Genomic DNA, 19,761 nt, shown 5'->3' on the forward strand with positions numbered 1-19,761 from the left:
ATTGACAGTTGAGAGGCGGGCCGAAAGAGTAGAGCTCAACCCTCGCAAGCATAACTAGGTGAACACAACTAGATAAATACTAACCAACCACGATCTCGAAAATCCATTACACACACAACCCCCCCTCCCCCTCCTCCCCCCCCCCCCCAACTCCCCAAATCGTTCTACCTAAATCAATAAAAAATTAAAACAAATCAATTAATTCACCAAAAATACTAACTATAAATAAAGGAACCAAATTTGAGACATACAGCGACTCCAGCGTGGTCTAGTCGGAAGAGATCGTGTTCTCATCTGGATAGATTGCGATCGAGTCTGTCGGAACGGTTGTGTAACTGCAGGGCACAAATATTTGTGTGTCCCCTCCTGTAGCTGCCTCTGTTTCGACAGGTTCCCTGGATAGCTGGAATTGGCCTGGCCCTTGGAAAGTGGGGAAGGGGTGAAATCCGTTGGGCCCACGGATGGATATCTTGGATCCATGGACCTAGAGCAGGTCTAATCACCTGGGATTCGAACCCACGGTGGGAATAAGGGAAGGGGGGGGGGGGAGGGATGTTTCCCTTGAACCAAACCTCACATAAACCCGGACACTCACACACACACCCTCACCCGAACACTCACAGGGGCACTCACACTCACACACACCCATAGACTGTGATAAGGGAGACCATCTGAAGGGGACACAGATGGCCTCCTGGACCCACAGGATGGACACACACGCACCCGGACACTCACAGGGACACTCACACTCACACACACTCGCCCGGACACTCACAGGGATATACACACTCACACACAGACACACATCCATAGACACAAACTGTGATAAGGGAGACCATCTGAGGGGACACAGATGGCCTCCTGGACACACAAGTATATATCAATATTTAATTTATTATTTATTATTTAATTTTATTAAATAAATAATCAAATTAATGTTTTTTAATAAATTATTATTTTATTAAATTATTAATTAATTATATTAATAAAACAAATTAAATTAAATTTAATAATTAAATATTTATTATTTAATTTACAAATATGACAGATTTTTTAAATATATATATATATATATATATATATATATATATATATATATATATATATATATATATATATAAACATGTGAACAAGCCTTTATGGTCCCCTGGACTACATGCAACTGAAAACTCACATGCCAGAAGTGACTTGAACCCATACTGCCAGGAGCAATGCAACTGGTATGTACAGGACGCCTTAATCCGCTTGTGTCAATTTTAAAGGAATATATTAGTGAATATTTATTTATGTAAATTGATATATATATATATTTATATATATAAATATATATATATATATATATATATATATATATATATATATATATATATATATATATATATATATATATATATATATATATATATATATATATAAAGAGAATGTCTGTCTATGTAATGAGGCCACATGCTGGAGGCTGCAGCCATACACAGATTTATTTTAAAATTTATTTATTAATATATTATTAAGGCTTATTATTACTAAATTAATGTATTTGTAGAGGGAATGGTCTGGGGTAGGGAACGAGCATAGGTTGGTCAGTGTTGACTTTAGCTAAAGGATTTAGGAATAATTATTAATTATTCTTATCACTCCCCCCCCCCCTTACCAATTTAATTAAAGTTAATTGTAAAATAGTGCTTGAGATGGCTGAAGACTTTTCCGTACTTAGAAAAAAACTAAATTAAACACATAAAGAAGTTTATTGGTCCTGATTTAAGTTAAAGGAAGAGGTGCAAAGGTGGTGGGGGGGGGGGGGAGGATACGGGATTTAGAGGTGGAATGAAGAGAGGGAACAGGGGGAGTGGTGCAGGTGAAACAGGGAGGAAGAGGGGTGAACAGGGGGTGCTGTACAGGTGAAACAGGGATGGGGATGTGGGAACAGGGGGAGTGGTGCAGGTGAAACAGGGAGGAAGAGGGGGGAACAGGGGGTGCTGTACAGGTGAAACAGGGATGGGGATGGGGGAACAGGGGGAGTGGTGCAGGTGAAACAGGGATGAAGAGGGAGAAACAGGGGGGAGTGGTGCAGGTGAAACAGGGATGAAGAGGGAGAAACAGAGGGAGTGGTGCAGGTGAAACAGGGATGGGGATGGGGGAACAGGGGGGGTGGTGCAGGTGAAACAGGGATGGGGATGGGGGAACAGGGGGAGTGGTGCAGGTGAAACAGGGATGGGGATGGGGGAACAGGGGGAGTGGTGCAAGTGAAACAGGGATGGGGAGGGGTTAACAGGGGGAGTGGTGCAGGTGAAACAGGGATGGGGATGGGGGAACAGGTGGAGTGGTGCAGGTGAAACAAGGATGCAGAAACAGGGGGGAGTGGTGCAGGTGAAACAGGGATGGGGATGGGGGAACAGGGGGAGTGGTGCAGGTGAAACAGGGATGGGGATGGGGGAACAGGGGGAGTGGTGCAGGTGAAACAGGGATTAAAGGAGAATTTATATAAGTAGATAGATGGATGTTTACATTGATTGCTAAATATATACATTGACGGATAGACGGATGCATAGATGCATCCGTCTATCTGATGGCTGGAAAGACATATGAGTAGATGGATGGATAGACAGAAGAGTTGATGGACGGATAAATGGAATATAAATGTATATAATGATAAATGGTTGGTTTATGGGAAGATAGATTGATGGATTGACAGATATAAGTAGATAGGTTGATGGATTCATTTGTGCTTATCTCTTGAGGTTCTTCTTGAGATGATTAGGGGGCTTTAGTGTCCCCGGGGTCCGGTCCTCGACCAGGCCTCCACCCCCAGGAAGCAGCCCGTGACAGCTGACTAACACCCAGGTACCTGTTTTACTGCAAGGTAACAGGGGCACAGGGTGAAAGAAACTCTGCCCATTGTTTCTCGGCGGCGCCCGGAATCGAACCCGGGACCACAGGATCACAAGTCCAGTGTCCAGTGTGCTGTCCGCTCGGCCGACTGGCTCCCCGGTCGGAGGGGAGCCGGTGAACAGGCGAATCAGGTTAAAGAATATCTGTCGATTTGCTATTGCATCAACTGAGATTCGATATGGGACCATTAGGATTATAACCAACGAACACTCTCCGTTTAGACGGTAGGCCTCCAGTTTGTGTGTGTGTGTGTGTGTGTGTGTGTGTGTGTGTGTGTGTGTGTTAGAGAGAAATAGATGTAGTAGATATTAAAAAAAGGAAAAATACATATATTTGATAGGCGGGGTCCAAGAGCTAATAACTCGATTCTGCAGATACATGTAATAAATACAAGGAGAAAATAAATACACACACACACACACACACATTAATTGATAATGGACTGTTTTGTGTGCGTATCCATGTGTACTATTGTCAAGACCGACAGACACGTGAAGCTATGTGTGTGTATGTGTACCTGTAATTGAACTGACATGTGTACGGTAATTATCTGTATGTGTCCATTTTAAAGGTACACATTAGTGAATGTGTATTTATGTAAATTGATTGACATATGTACGTGTGCGCGCGATTAGTGTTACTGTAATTTATATGGTTAACATTTATACGTTTGAATGACATAGTTTCCCATTATTGTCACATTTTTTGTTACATGTCTACTATTGTCAAGATGGACAGACACGTCCAGCTATGAGTGTTTATGTGTACCAGTAATTGAACTGACATGTGTACTGCAACTATCTGCGTGTGTCCATTTTAAAGGAATATATTAGTGAATGTTTATTTATGTAAATTGATTGGAATATGTATGTGGACGCTCGGTTAGTGTTACTGTAATTTATATGGTTAACATTTATACGTTTGAATGACATAGTTTCCCCTCATTGTCACATTTTTTGTTACTATTTCGCTGTTCACTCTCACTCTCTCTGAATCCCGTGGACTAATTGTGCTCACGTGTGTTTGTGTAGGGTAGGGGAACCATATGCTTTTCACACAATAATTTGCAACTATTTGCTAAGAAATATTTAAAAAGATCATCTATGTTTTTATTAAGTGTTCTTTTTCCTAACATACAAGTCAATCCCACAGTACCTAACCTCAGTCAGAAACACTTTTTTTACTATATCTCGCAACGTCTTTTGCATATATATCCTATCTTAAATAATTAACAATTTTAATTCATAACTGGCAACCCCCCTCCCATCCAAAGCTCTCAAAGCCACCAAACATCATTCCTTTCCCTTAACCTCTCCCAAATTATCTTTTGCACCAATTCACAAACTAGGGGGCTTCATAGCTGAGTGGACGTCGCTCTCGACTCGTAATCGTAGCTCATTCGATCCCACGGTGATGGAACAAACGGAAATCAGCAGAGTTTCTATCATTCTGATGCCCCTGTTACCTAGCAGTAAATATGTACCTGGGCGTTAGACAGCTGTTACGGGCTGCTTCCTGGGTGTGTGTGTGTGGAATGTTTTTTATTAGTTAGTAATAATTGATTGATTGACAGTTGAGAGGCGGGCCGAAAGAGTAGAGCTCAACCCTCGCAAGCATAACTAGGTGAACACAACTAGATAAATACTAACCAACCACGATCTCGAAAATCCATTACACACACAACCCCCCCTCCCCCTCCTCCCCCCCCCCCCCAACTCCCCAAATCGTTCTACCTAAATCAATAAAAAATTAAAACAAATCAATTAATTCACCAAAAATACTAACTATAAATAAAGGAACCAAATTTGAGACATACAGCGACTCCAGCGTGGTCTAGTCGGAAGAGATCGTGTTCTCATCTGGATAGATTGCGATCGAGTCTGTCGGAACGGTTGTGTAACTGCAGGGCACAAATATTTGTGTGTCCCCTCCTGTAGCTGCCTCTGTTTCGACAGGTTCCCTGGATAGCTGGAATTGGCCTGGCCCTTGGAAAGTGGGGAAGGGGTGAAATCCGTTGGGCCCACGGATGGATATCTTGGATCCATGGACCTAGAGCAGGTCTAATCACCTGGGATTCGAACCCACGGTGGGAATAAGGGAAGGGGGGGGGGGAGGGATGTTTCCCTTGAACCAAACCTCACATAAACCCGGACACTCACACACACACCCTCACCCGAACACTCACAGGGGCACTCACACTCACACACACCCATAGACTGTGATAAGGGAGACCATCTGAAGGGACACAGATGGCCTCCTGGACCCACAGGATGGACACACACGCACCCGGACACTCACAGGGACACTCACACTCACACACACTCGCCCGGACACTCACAGGGATATACACACTCACACACAGACACACATCCATAGACACAAACTGTGATAAGGGAGACCATCTGAGGGGACACAGATGGCCTCCTGGACACACAAGTATATATCAATATTTAATTTATTATTTATTATTTAATTTTATTAAATAAATAATCAAATTAATGTTTTTTAATAAATTATTATTTTATTAAATTATTAATTAATTATATTAATAAAACAAATTAAATTAAATTTAATAATTAAATATTTATTATTTAATTTACAAATATGACAGATTTTTTAAATATATATATATATATATATATATATATATATATATATATATATATATATATATATATAAACATGTGAACAAGCCTTTATGGTCCCCTGGACTACATGCAACTGAAAACTCACATGCCAGAAGTGACTTGAACCCATACTGCCAGGAGCAATGCAACTGGTATGTACAGGACGCCTTAATCCGCTTGTGTCAATTTTAAAGGAATATATTAGTGAATATTTATTTATGTAAATTGATATATATATATTTATATATATAAATATATATATATATATATATATATATATATATATATATATATATATATATATATATATATATATATATATATATATATATATATATATATATAAAGAGAATGTCTGTCTATGTAATGAGGCCACATGCTGGAGGCTGCAGCCATACACAGATTTATTTTAAAATTTATTTATTAATATATTATTAAGGCTTATTATTACTAAATTAATGTATTTGTAGAGGGAATGGTCTGGGGTAGGGAACGAGCATAGGTTGGTCAGTGTTGACTTTAGCTAAAGGATTTAGGAATAATTATTAATTATTCTTATCACTCCCCCCCCCCTTACCAATTTAATTAAAGTTAATTGTAAAATAGTGCTTGAGATGGCTGAAGACTTTTCCGTACTTAGAAAAAAACTAAATTAAACACATAAAGAAGTTTATTGGTCCTGATTTAAGTTAAAGGAAGAGGTGCAAAGGTGGTGGGGGGGGGGGGAGGATACGGGATTTAGAGGTGGAATGAAGAGAGGGAACAGGGGGAGTGGTGCAGGTGAAACAGGGAGGAAGAGGGGTGAACAGGGGGTGCTGTACAGGTGAAACAGGGATGGGGATGTGGGAACAGGGGGAGTGGTGCAGGTGAAACAGGGAGGAAGAGGGGGGAACAGGGGGTGCTGTACAGGTGAAACAGGGATGGGGATGGGGGAACAGGGGGAGTGGTGCAGGTGAAACAGGGATGAAGAGGGAGAAACAGGGGGGAGTGGTGCAGGTGAAACAGGGATGAAGAGGGAGAAACAGAGGGAGTGGTGCAGGTGAAACAGGGATGGGGATGGGGGAACAGGGGGGGTGGTGCAGGTGAAACAGGGATGGGGATGGGGGAACAGGGGGAGTGGTGCAGGTGAAACAGGGATGGGGATGGGGGAACAGGGGGAGTGGTGCAAGTGAAACAGGGATGGGGAGGGGTTAACAGGGGGAGTGGTGCAGGTGAAACAGGGATGGGGATGGGGGAACAGGTGGAGTGGTGCAGGTGAAACAAGGATGCAGAAACAGGGGGGAGTGGTGCAGGTGAAACAGGGATGGGGATGGGGGAACAGGGGGAGTGGTGCAGGTGAAACAGGGATGGGGATGGGGGAACAGGGGGAGTGGTGCAGGTGAAACAGGGATTAAAGGAGAATTTATATAAGTAGATAGATGGATGTTTACATTGATTGCTAAATATATACATTGACGGATAGACGGATGCATAGATGCATCCGTCTATCTGATGGCTGGAAAGACATATGAGTAGATGGATGGATAGACAGAAGAGTTGATGGACGGATAAATGGAATATAAATGTATATAATGATAAATGGTTGGTTTATGGGAAGATAGATTGATGGATTGACAGATATAAGTAGATAGGTTGATGGATTCATTTGTGCTTATCTCTTGAGGTTCTTCTTGAGATGATTAGGGGGCTTTAGTGTCCCCGGGGTCCGGTCCTCGACCAGGCCTCCACCCCCAGGAAGCAGCCCGTGACAGCTGACTAACACCCAGGTACCTGTTTTACTGCAAGGTAACAGGGGCACAGGGTGAAAGAAACTCTGCCCATTGTTTCTCGGCGGCGCCCGGAATCGAACCCGGGACCACAGGATCACAAGTCCAGTGTCCAGTGTGCTGTCCGCTCGGCCGACTGGCTCCCCGGTCGGAGGGGAGCCGGTGAACAGGCGAATCAGGTTAAAGAATATCTGTCGATTTGCTATTGCATCAACTGAGATTCGATATGGGACCATTAGGATTATAACCAACGAACACTCTCCGTTTAGACGGTAGGCCTCCAGTTTGTGTGTGTGTGTGTGTGTGTGTGTGTGTGTGTGTGTGTGTGTGTGTTAGAGAGAAATAGATGTAGTAGATATTAAAAAAAGGAAAAATACATATATTTGATAGGCGGGGTCCAAGAGCTAATAACTCGATTCTGCAGATACATGTAATAAATACAAGGAGAAAATAAATACACACACACACACACACACATTAATTGATAATGGACTGTTTTGTGTGCGTATCCATGTGTACTATTGTCAAGACCGACAGACACGTGAAGCTATGTGTGTGTATGTGTACCTGTAATTGAACTGACATGTGTACGGTAATTATCTGTATGTGTCCATTTTAAAGGTACACATTAGTGAATGTGTATTTATGTAAATTGATTGACATATGTACGTGTGCGCGCGATTAGTGTTACTGTAATTTATATGGTTAACATTTATACGTTTGAATGACATAGTTTCCCATTATTGTCACATTTTTTGTTACATGTCTACTATTGTCAAGATGGACAGACACGTCCAGCTATGAGTGTTTATGTGTACCAGTAATTGAACTGACATGTGTACTGCAACTATCTGCGTGTGTCCATTTTAAAGGAATATATTAGTGAATGTTTATTTATGTAAATTGATTGGAATATGTATGTGGACGCTCGGTTAGTGTTACTGTAATTTATATGGTTAACATTTATACGTTTGAATGACATAGTTTCCCCTCATTGTCACATTTTTTGTTACTATTTCGCTGTTCACTCTCACTCTCTCTGAATCCCGTGGACTAATTGTGCTCACGTGTGTTTGTGTAGGGTAGGGGAACCATATGCTTTTCACACAATAATTTGCAACTATTTGCTAAGAAATATTTAAAAAGATCATCTATGTTTTTATTAAGTGTTCTTTTTCCTAACATACAAGTCAATCCCACAGTACCTAACCTCAGTCAGAAACACTTTTTTTACTATATCTCGCAACGTCTTTTGCATATATATCCTATCTTAAATAATTAACAATTTTAATTCATAACTGGCAACCCCCCTCCCATCCAAAGCTCTCAAAGCCACCAAACATCATTCCTTTCCCTTAACCTCTCCCAAATTATCTTTTGCACCAATTCACAAACTAGGGGGCTTCATAGCTGAGTGGACGTCGCTCTCGACTCGTAATCGTAGCTCATTCGATCCCACGGTGATGGAACAAACGGAAATCAGCAGAGTTTCTATCATTCTGATGCCCCTGTTACCTAGCAGTAAATATGTACCTGGGCGTTAGACAGCTGTTACGGGCTGCTTCCTGGGTGTGTGTGTGTGGAATGTTTTTTATTAGTTAGTAATAATTGATTGATTGGCAGTTGAGAGGCGGGCCGAAAGAGTAGAGCTCAACCCTCGCAAGCACAACTAGGTGAACACAACTAGATAAATACTAACCAACCACGATCTCGAAAATCCATTACACACACAACCCCCCCTCCCCCTCCTCCCCCCCCCCCCCCAACTCCCCAAATCGTTCTACCTAAATCAATAAAAAATTAAAACAAATCAATTAATTCACCAAAAATACTAACTATAAATAAAGGAACCAAATTTGAGACATACAGCGACTCCAGCGTGGTCTAGTCGGAAGAGATCGTGTTCTCATCTGGATAGATTGCGATCGAGTCTGTCGGAACGGTTGTGTAACTGCAGGGCACAAATATTTGTGTGTCCCCTCCTGTAGCTGCCTCTGTTTCGACAGGTTCCCTGGATAGCTGGAATTGGCCTGGCCCTTGGAAAGTGGGGAAGGGGTGAAATCCGTTGGGCCCACGGATGGATATCTTGGATCCATGGACCTAGAGCAGGTCTAATCACCTGGGATTCGAACCCACGGTGGGAATAAGGGAAGGGGGGGGAGGGATGTTTCCCTTGAACCAAACCTCACATAAACCCGGACACTCACACACACACCCTCACCCGAACACTCACAGGGGCACTCACACTCACACACACCCATAGACTGTGATAAGGGAGACCATCTGAGGGGACACAGATGGCCTCCTGGACCCACAGGATGGACACACACGCACCCGGACACTCACAGGGACACTCACACTCACACACACTCGCCCGGACACTCACAGGGATATACACACTCACACACAGACACACATCCATAGACACAAACTGTGATAAGGGAGACCATCTGAGGGGACACAGATGGCCTCCTGGACACACAAGTATATATCAATATTTAATTTATTATTTATTATTTAATTTTATTAAATAAATAATCAAATTAATGTTTTTTAATAAATTATTATTTTATTAAATTATTAATTAATTATATTAATAAAACAAATTAAATTAAATTTAATAATTAAATATTTATTATTTAATTTACAAATATGACAGATTTTTTAAATATATATATATATATATATATATATATATATATATATATATATATATATATATATATATATATATATATATATATATAAACATGTGAACAAGCCTTTATGGTCCCCTGGACTACATGCAACTGAAAACTCACATGCCAGAAGTGACTTGAACCCATACTGCCAGGAGCAATGCAACTGGTATGTACAGGACGCCTTAATCCGCTTGTGTCAATTTTAAAGGAATATATTAGTGAATATTTATTTATGTAAATTGATATATATATATTTATATATATATATATATATATATATATATATATATATATATATATATATATATATATATATATATATATATATATATATATATATATATATATATATATATATATATATATATATATATATATAAAGAGAATGTCTGTCTATGTAATGAGGCCACATGCTGGAGGCTGCAGCCATACACAGATTTATTTTAAAATTTATTTATTAATATATTATTAAGGCTTATTATTACTAAATTAATGTATTTGTAGAGGGAATGGTCTGGGGTAGGGAACGAGCATAGGTTGGTCAGTGTTGACTTTAGCTAAAGGATTTAGGAATAATTATTAATTATTCTTATCACTCCCCCCCCCCTTACCAATTTAATTAAAGTTAATTGTAAAATAGTGCTTGAGATGGCTGAAGACTTTTCCGTACTTAGAAAAAAACTAAATTAAACACATAAAGAAGTTTATTGGTCCTGATTTAAGTTAAAGGAAGAGGTGCAAAGGTGGTGGGGGGGGGGGAGGATACGGGATTTAGAGGTGGAATGAAGAGAGGGAACAGGGGGAGTGGTGCAGGTGAAACAGGGAGGAAGAGGGGGGAACAGGGGGTGCTGTACAGGTGAAACAGGGATGGGGATGTGGGAACAGGGGGAGTGGTGCAGGTGAAACAGGGAGGAAGAGGGGGGAACAGGGGGTGCTGTACAGGTGAAACAGGGATGGGGATGGGGGAACAGGGGGAGTGGTGCAGGTGAAACAGGGATGAAGAGGGAGAAACAGGGGGGAGTGGTGCAGGTGAAACAGGGATGAAGAGGGAGAAACAGAGGGAGTGGTGCAGGTGAAACAGGGATGGGGATGGGGGAACAGGGGGGGTGGTGCAGGTGAAACAGGGATGGGGATGGGGGAACAGGGGGAGTGGTGCAGGTGAAACAGGGATGGGGATGGGGGAACAGGGGGAGTGGTGCAAGTGAAACAGGGATGGGGAGGGGGGAACAGGGGGAGTGGTGCAGGTGAAACAGGGATGGGGATGGGGGAACAGGTGGAGTGGTGCAGGTGAAACAGGGATGCAGAAACAGGGGGGAGTGGTGCAGGTGAAACAGGGATGGGGATGGGGGAACAGGGGGAGTGGTGCAGGTGAAACAGGGATGGGGATGGGGGAACAGGGGGAGTGGTGCAGGTGAAACAGGGATTAAAGGAGAATTTATATAAGTAGATAGATGGATGTTTACATTGATTGCTAAATATATACATTGACGGATAGACGGATGCATAGATGCATCCGTCTATCTGATGGCTGGAAAGACATATGAGTAGATGGATGGATAGACAGAAGAGTTGATGGACGGATAAATGGAATATAAATGTATATAATGATAAATGGTTGGTTTATGGGAAGATAGATTGATGGATTGACAGATATAAGTAGATAGGTTGATGGATTCATTTGTGCTTATCTCTTGAGGTTCTTCTTGAGATGATTAGGGGGCTTTAGTGTCCCCGGGGTCCGGTCCTCGACCAGGCCTCCACCCCCAGGAAGCAGCCCGTGACAGCTGACTAACACCCAGGTACCTGTTTTACTGCAAGGTAACAGGGGCACAGGGTGAAAGAAACTCTGCCCATTGTTTCTCGGCGGCGCCCGGAATCGAACCCGGGACCACAGGATCACAAGTCCAGTGTCCAGTGTGCTGTCCGCTCGGCCGACTGGCTCCCCGGTCGGAGGGGAGCCGGTGAACAGGCGAATCAGGTTAAAGAATATCTGTCGATTTGCTATTGCATCAACTGAGATTCGATATGGGACCATTAGGATTATAACCAACGAACACTTTCCGTTTAGACGGTAGGCCTCCAGTTTGTGTGTGTGTGTGTGTGTGTGTGTGTGTGTGTGTGTGTGTGTGTGTGTGTGTGTGTGTGTGTGTGTGTGTTAGAGAGAAATAGATGTAGTAGATATTAAAAAAAGGAAAAATACATATATTTGATAGGCGGGGTCCAAGAGCTAATAACTCGATTCTGCAGATACATGTAATAAATACAAGGAGAAAATAAATACACACACACACACACACACACATTAATTGATAATGGACTGTTTTGTGTGCGTATCCATGTGTACTATTGTCAAGACCGACAGACACGTGAAGCTATGTGTGTGTATGTGTACCTGTAATTGAACTGACATGTGTACGGTAATTATCTGTATGTGTCCATTTTAAAGGTACACATTAGTGAATGTGTATTTATGTAAATTGATTGACATATGTACGTGTGCGCGCGATTAGTGTTACTGTAATTTATATGGTTAACATTTATACGTTTGAATGACATAGTTTCCCATTATTGTCACATTTTTTGTTACATGTCTACTATTGTCAAGATGGACAGACACGTCCAGCTATGAGTGTTTATGTGTACCAGTAATTGAACTGACATGTGTACTGCAACTATCTGCGTGTGTCCATTTTAAAGGAATATATTAGTGAATGTTTATTTATGTAAATTGATTGGAATATGTATGTGGACGCTCGGTTAGTGTTACTGTAATTTATATGGTTAACATTTATACGTTTGAATGACATAGTTTCCCCTCATTGTCACATTTTTTGTTACTATTTCGCTGTTCACTCTCACTCTCTCTGAATCCCGTGGACTAATTGTGCTCACGTGTGTTTGTGTAGGGTAGGGGAACCATATGCTTTTCACACAATAATTTGCAACTATTTGCTAAGAAATATTTAAAAAGATCATCTATGTTTTTATTAAGTGTTCTTTTTCCTAACATACAAGTCAATCCCACAGTACCTAACCTCAGTCAGAAACACTTTTTTTACTATATCTCGCAACGTCTTTTGCATATATATCCTATCTTAAATAATTAACAATTTTAATTCATAACTGGCAACCCCCCTCCCATCCAAAGCTCTCAAAGCCACCAAACATCATTCCTTTCCCTTAACCTCTCCCAAATTATCTTTTGCACCAATTCACAAACTAGGGGGCTTCATAGCTGAGTGGACGTCGCTCTCGACTCGTAATCGTAGCTCATTCGATCCCACGGTGATGGAACAAACGGAAATCAGCAGAGTTTCTATCATTCTGATGCCCCTGTTACCTAGCAGTAAATATGTACCTGGGCGTTAGACAGCTGTTACGGGCTGCTTCCTGGGTGTGTGTGTGTGGAATGTTTTTTATTAGTTAGTAATAATTGATTGATTGACAGTTGAGAGGCGGGCCGAAAGAGTAGAGCTCAACCCTCGCAAGCATAACTAGGTGAACACAACTAGATAAATACTAACCAACCACGATCTCGAAAATCCATTACACACACAACCCCCCCTCCCCCTCCTCCCCCCCCCCCCAACTCCCCAAATCGTTCTACCTAAATCAATAAAAAATTAAAACAAATCAATTAATTCACCAAAAATACTAACTATAAATAAAGGAACCAAATTTGAGACATACAGCGACTCCAGCGTGGTCTAGTCGGAAGAGATCGTGTTCTCATCTGGATAGATTGCGATCGAGTCTGTCGGAACGGTTGTGTAACTGCAGGGCACAAATATTTGTGTGTCCCCTCCTGTAGCTGCCTCTGTTTCGACAGGTTCCCTGGATAGCTGGAATTGGCCTGGCCCTTGGAAAGTGGGGAAGGGGTGAAATCCGTTGGGCCCACGGATGGATATCTTGGATCCATGGACCTAGAGCAGGTCTAATCACCTGGGATTCGAACCCACGGTGGGAATAAGGGAAGGGGGGGGGGAGGGATGTTTCCCTTGAACCAAACCTCACATAAACCCGGACACTCACACACACACCCTCACCCGAACACTCACAGGGGCACTCACACTCACACACACCCATAGACTGTGATAAGGGAGACCATCTGAGGGGACACAGATGGCCTCCTGGACCCACAGGATGGACACACACGCACCCGGACACTCACAGGGACACTCACACTCACACACACTCGCCCGGACACTCACAGGGATATACACACTCACACACAGACACACATCCATAGACACAAACTGTGATAAGGGAGACCATCTGAGGGGACACAGATGGCCTCCTGGACACACAAGTATATATCAATATTTAATTTATTATTTATTATTTAATTTTATTAAATAAATAATCAAATTAATGTTTTTTAATAAATTATTATTTTATTAAATTATTAATTAATTATATTAATAAAACAAATTAAATTAAATTTAATAATTAAATATTTATTATTTAATTTACAAATATGACAGATTTTTTAAATATATATATATATATATATATATATATATATATATATATATATATATATATATATATATATATATATATATATATATATATATATATATATATAAACATGTGAACAAGCCTTTATGGTCCCCTGGACTACATGCAACTGAAAACTCACATGCCAGAAGTGACTTGAACCCATACTGCCAGGAGCAATGCAACTGGTATGTACAGGACGCCTTAATCCGCTTGTGTCAATTTTAAAGGAATATATTAGTGAATATTTATTTATGTAAATTGATATATATATATTTATATATATATATATATATATATATATATATATATATATATATATATATATATATATATATATATATATATATATTACAATATTAGTTGATTTTATACCCGCATTAGGTCAGGTGATAATACAATGAAGGTGAAAAACATGGGGGGATACATAAGTGAGGTGAAACATAGAGGCTGCAGAAGGCGTATTGGCCCATACGAGGCATCTCCTATTCAAACACAAAGATTAATCCAGTGTAATTGGCCTGTTATGTTGGACATTGTCTTCTGTGTTGGCATCGATATGTTCTTGTCTTGTCCTTACTCTCATGGTTGGTAGAGTAAATAGTTCCGTGATTTGGGTGTTCATGGTAGGTCGCTCTATTCTTATGTGAATTGCCTCAAGAATTTGTAATCTTCTTGAATCTTGGGTTTTGTCTATTATGCAAGTATTCTTGTTCAACATTTCTCTTGTTAGAGTAATGTCATGGGCTTGTCTCATGAGACAAGCCCATGACATTACTCTAACAAGAGAAATGTTGAACAAGAATACTTGCATAATAGACAAAACCCAAGATTCAAGAAGATTACAAATTCTTGAGGCAATTCACATAAGAATAGAGCGACCTACCATGAACACCCAAATCACGGAACTATTTACTCTACCAACCATGAGAGTAAGGACAAGACAAGAACATATCGATGCCAACACAGAAGACAATGTCCAACATAACAGGCCAATTACACTGGATTAATCTTTGTGTTTGGATAGGAGATGCCTCGTATGGGCCAATACGCCTTCTGCAGCCTCTATGTTTCACCTCACTTATGTATCCCCCCATGTTTTTCACCTTCATTGTATTATCACCTGACCTAATGCGCGTATAAAATCAACTAATATTGTAATATATATATATATATATATATATATATATATATATATATATATATATATATATATATATATATATATATATATATATATATATATATATATATAAATATATATATATCAATTTACATAAATAAATATTCACTAATATATTCCTTTAAAATTGACACAAGCGGATTAAGGCGTCCTGTACATACCAGTTGCATTGCTCCTGGCAGTATGGGTTCAAGTCACTTCTGGCATGTGAGTTTTCAGTTGCATGTAGTCCAGGGGACCATAAAGGCTTGTTCACATGTTTATATATATATATATATATATATATATATATATATATATATATATATATATATATATATATATATATATATATATATATATATATATATATATATTTAAAAAATCTGTCATATTTGTAAATTAAATAATAAATATTTAATTATTAAATTTAATTTAATTTGTTTTATTAATATAATTAATTAATAATTTAATAAAATAATAATTTATTAAAAAACATTAATTTGATTATTTATTTAATAAAATTAAATAATAAATAATAAATTAAATATTGATATATACTTGTGTGTCCAGGAGGCCATCTGTGTCCCCTCAGATGGTCTCCCTTATCACAGTTTGTGTCTATGGATGTGTGTCTGTGTGTGAGTGTGTATATCCCTGTGAGTGTCCGGGCGAGTGTGTGTGAGTGTGAGTGTCCCTGTGAGTGTCCGGGTGCGTGTGTGTCCATCCTGTGGGTCCAGGAGGCCATCTGTGTCCCCTCAGATGGTCTCCCTTATCACAGTCTATGGGTGTGTGTGAGTGTGAGTGCCCCTGTGAGTGTTCGGGTGAGGGTGTGTGTGTGAGTGTCCGGGTTTATGTGAGGTTTGGTTCAAGGGAAACATCCCTCCCCCCCCCCCCCTTCCCTTATTCCCACCGTGGGTTCGAATCCCAGGTGATTAGACCTGCTCTAGGTCCATGGATCCAAGATATCCATCCGTGGGCCCAACGGATTTCACCCCTTCCCCACTTTCCAAGGGCCAGGCCAATTCCAGCTATCCAGGGAACCTGTCGAAACAGAGGCAGCTACAGGAGGGGACACACAAATATTTGTGCCCTGCAGTTACACAACCGTTCCGACAGACTCGATCGCAATCTATCCAGATGAGAACACGATCTCTTCCGACTAGACCACGCTGGAGTCGCTGTATGTCTCAAATTTGGTTCCTTTATTTATAGTTAGTATTTTTGGTGAATTAATTGATTTGTTTTAATTTTTTATTGATTTAGGTAGAACGATTTGGGGAGTTGGGGGGGGGGAGGAGGGGGAGGGGGGGTTGTGTGTGTAATGGATTTTCGAGATCGTGGTTGGTTAGTATTTATCTAGTTGTGTTCACCTAGTTATGCTTGCGAGGGTTGAGCTCTACTCTTTCGGCCCGCCTCTCAACTGTCAATCAATCAATTATTACTAACTAATAAAAAACATTCCACACACACACACCCAGGAAGCAGCCCGTAACAGCTGTCTAACGCCCAGGTACATCTTTACTGCTAGGTAACAGGGGCATCAGAATGATAGAAACTCTGCTGATTTCCGTTTGTTCCATCACCGTGGGATCGAATGAGCTACGATTACGAGTCGAGAGCGACGTCCACTCAGCTATGAAGCCCCCTAGTTTGTGAATTGGTGCAAAAGATAATTTGGGAGAGGTTAAGGGAAAGGAATGATGTTTGGTGGCTTTGAGAGCTTTGGATGGGAGGGGGGTTGCCAGTTATGAATTAAAATTGTTAATTATTTAAGATAGGATATATATGCAAAAGACGTTGCGAGATATAGTAAAAAAAGTGTTTCTGACTGAGGTTAGGTACTGTGGGATTGACTTGTATGTTAGGAAAAAGAACACTTAATAAAAACATAGATGATCTTTTTAAATATTTCTTAGCAAATAGTTGCAAATTATTGTGTGAAAAGCATATGGTTCCCCTACCCTACACAAACACACGTGAGCACAATTAGTCCACGGGATTCAGAGAGAGTGAGAGTGAACAGCGAAATAGTAACAAAAAATGTGACAATGAGGGGAAACTATGTCATTCAAACGTATAAATGTTAACCATATAAATTACAGTAACACTAACCGAGCGTCCACATACATATTCCAATCAATTTACATAAATAAACATTCACTAATATATTCCTTTAAAATGGACACACGCAGATAGTTGCAGTACACATGTCAGTTCAATTACTGGTACACATAAACACTCATAGCTGGACGTGTCTGTCCATCTTGACAATAGTAGACATGTAACAAAAAATGTGACAATAATGGGAAACTATGTCATTCAAACGTATAAATGTTAACCATATAAATTACAGTAACACTAATCGCGCGCACACGTACATATGTCAATCAATTTACATAAATACACATTCACTAATGTGTACCTTTAAAATGGACACATACAGATAATTACCGTACACATGTCAGTTCAATTACAGGTACACATACACACACATAGCTTCACGTGTCTGTCGGTCTTGACAATAGTACACATGGATACGCACACAAAACAGTCCATTATCAATTAATGTGTGTGTGTGTGTGTGTGTATTTATTTTCTCCTTGTATTTATTACATGTATCTGCAGAATCGAGTTATTAGCTCTTGGACCCCGCCTATCAAATATATGTATTTTTCCTTTTTTTAATATCTACTACATCTATTTCTCTCTAACACACACACACACACACACACACACACACACACACACACACACACACACACACACACACACACACAAACTGGAGGCCTACCGTCTAAACGGAGAGTGTTCGTTGGTTATAATCCTAATGGTCCCATATCGAATCTCAGTTGATGCAATAGCAAATCGACAGATATTCTTTAACCTGATTCGCCTGTTCACCGGCTCCCTTCCGACCGGGGAGCCAGTCGGCCGAGCGGACAGCACACTGGACACTGGACTTGTGATCCTGTGGTCCCGGGTTCGATTCCGGGCGCCGCCGAGAAACAATGGGCAGAGTTTCTTTCACCCTGTGCCCCTGTTACCTTGCAGTAAAACAGGTACCTGGGTGTTAGTCAGCTGTCACGGGCTGCTTCCTGGGGGTGGAGGCCTGGTCGAGGACCGGACCCCGGGGACACTAAAGCCCCCTAATCATCTCAAGAAGAACCTCAAGAGATAAGCACAAATGAATCCATCAACCTATCTACTTATATCTGTCAATCCATCAATCTATCTTCCCATAAACCAACCATTTATCATTATATACATTTATATTCCATTTATCCGTCCATCAACTCTTCTGTCTATCCATCCATCTACTCATATGTCTTTCCATCCATCAGATAGACGGATGCATCTATGCATCCGTCTATCCGTCAATGTATATATTTAGCAATCAATGTAAACATCCATCTATCTACTTATATAAATTCTCCTTTAATCCCTGTTTCACCTGCACCACTCCCCCTGTTCCCCCATCCCCATCCCTGTTTCACCTGCACCACTCCCCCTGTTCCCCCATCCCCATCCCTGTTTCACCTGCACCACTCCCCCCTGTTTCTGCATCCCTGTTTCACCTGCACCACTCCCCCTGTTCCCCCATCCCCATCCCTGTTTCACCTGCACCACTCCCCCTGTTCCCCCCTCCCCATCCCTGTTTCACTTGCACCACTCCCCCTGTTCCCCCATCCCCATCCCTGTTTCACCTGCACCACTCCCCCTGTTCCCCCATCCCCATCCCTGTTTCACCTGCACCACCCCCCCTGTTCCCCCATCCCCATCCCTGTTTCACCTGCACCACTCCCTCTGTTTCTCCCTCTTCATCCCTGTTTCACCTGCACCACTCCCCCCTGTTTCTCCCTCTTCATCCCTGTTTCACCTGCATCACTCCCCCTGTTCCCCCATCCCCATCCCTGTTTCACCTGTACAGCACCCCCTGTTCCCCCCTCTTCCTCCCTGTTTCACCTGCACCACTCCCCCTGTTCCCACATCCCCATCCCTGTTTCACCTGTACAGCACCCCCTGTTCCCCCCTCTTCCTCCCTGTTTCACCTGCACCACTCCCCCTGTTCCCTCTCTTCATTCCACTTCTAAATCCCGTATCCTCCCCCCCCCACCACCTTTGCACTTCTTCCTTTA

This window comes from Procambarus clarkii, chromosome 12 (assembly GCF_040958095.1).
Source record: "Procambarus clarkii isolate CNS0578487 chromosome 12, FALCON_Pclarkii_2.0, whole genome shotgun sequence".
Lineage (NCBI taxonomy): Eukaryota > Metazoa > Arthropoda > Malacostraca > Decapoda > Cambaridae > Procambarus > Procambarus clarkii.